Source organism: Contarinia nasturtii, unplaced genomic scaffold (assembly GCF_009176525.2).
Source record: "Contarinia nasturtii isolate CC-2019 unplaced genomic scaffold, AAFC_CNas_1.1 Cnas_scaffold_920, whole genome shotgun sequence".
Classification (NCBI taxonomy): domain Eukaryota; kingdom Metazoa; phylum Arthropoda; class Insecta; order Diptera; family Cecidomyiidae; genus Contarinia; species Contarinia nasturtii.
In genome coordinates this window covers 1-1,337 of record NW_022198267.1, presented here as the reverse complement: position 1 = coordinate 1,337, position 1,337 = coordinate 1, and positions in this window count along the sequence as shown.

The window sequence follows — 1,337 nt, the reverse complement described above, 5'->3', positions numbered from 1 at the left end:
AAAAAAAATTGTATGCCAAACTACGCGAAAATTTCTATTGGAATCGAATGACGCGAGACATCGCGAAATTTGTAAAAAATTGTAAAATCTGTAAATTAACTAAACAAGGAAAATACACGAAAGAAAAAATGGCTATCACACCAACACCGTGTAGACCATTTGATGTAGTTCAAATCGACACGATTGGACCGCTACCAAAATCCAACAATGATAATATATACGCAATAACGATAATCGACGAAATGTCAAAATGGCTAAACATAGTACCAACAAGAAATAAATCAGCACAAGAAGTGGCAAGAGCGCTATTTGAACATCATATTTTAATATACGGCCCAATGAAGATAATTAAATCAGATTTGGGTACGGAATATAAAAATAATATAAGCGCAGAACTATGTAAATTGTTAAATGTCAAACAAAGTTTTTCTACTGCATACCATCATGAGACTGTGGGAATGATCGAAAGAAGTCACAGGACGCTAAATGAGTATTTACGTCAATATTTGAACGGAAAAATGGAATATTGGGACACATTCACTAAATATTTCCAGTTTCTATACAATATCTCGAAGAATAGTGGCTTAGGTGAACGATTCAGCCCATTTGAAGTTTTGTTCTTAAGACGGTCAACTATGCCAAACGAAATACTGAATGGCAATGTTGAACCACTGTACAACATCGACGATTACGTCAAAGAGACAAAATTAAAACTACAGACAATTTACAAAGAGACAACCCAACTGATTAACAAGCTAAAAGACAAAAACAAGACAAACTATGACAAAAATTCAAACCCCATTAACTTAAAATTAGGTGACATGGTTAAAATTAAAAGAGAACCCTATGAGAAGTTCAAATTTATTTTCGAGGGACCATATGAAGTTTCTCAAGTTTTGGGACAAAATGTAGAGTTAGATATTAATAATAAAAAATATACAATCCACAAAAATAGAGTGGCGTTATATTAAGTTTATTCCAAATTTCTAATTAAGACATCAACATTCAGTAGAGTCAATTTTATTTTTAATTTTAATATAAATAAAAATAAAAAAAAAAAAATTATAAAAATCTTAACACAAAAACAAAAAATACAAAATAGTAAAAATTTCCAAAAATTTGAGTGAATGAATGACAGGTTCACAATTTTCTTTAATAGGGAACGAATAGGAGCTAGACATAAGAATAAAATAAAATAATGAAAAAAAAAAAAAGAAAGAAAAAGAAGTATGATAAATTTAGGATTACGTAAGAAAATTGTAAACCCATCATCCACTCTTAGTGGGGTGATGTAGCGTAAGCATGCGCGCTCGTACTAGCGGTAACGCATGTAAAGT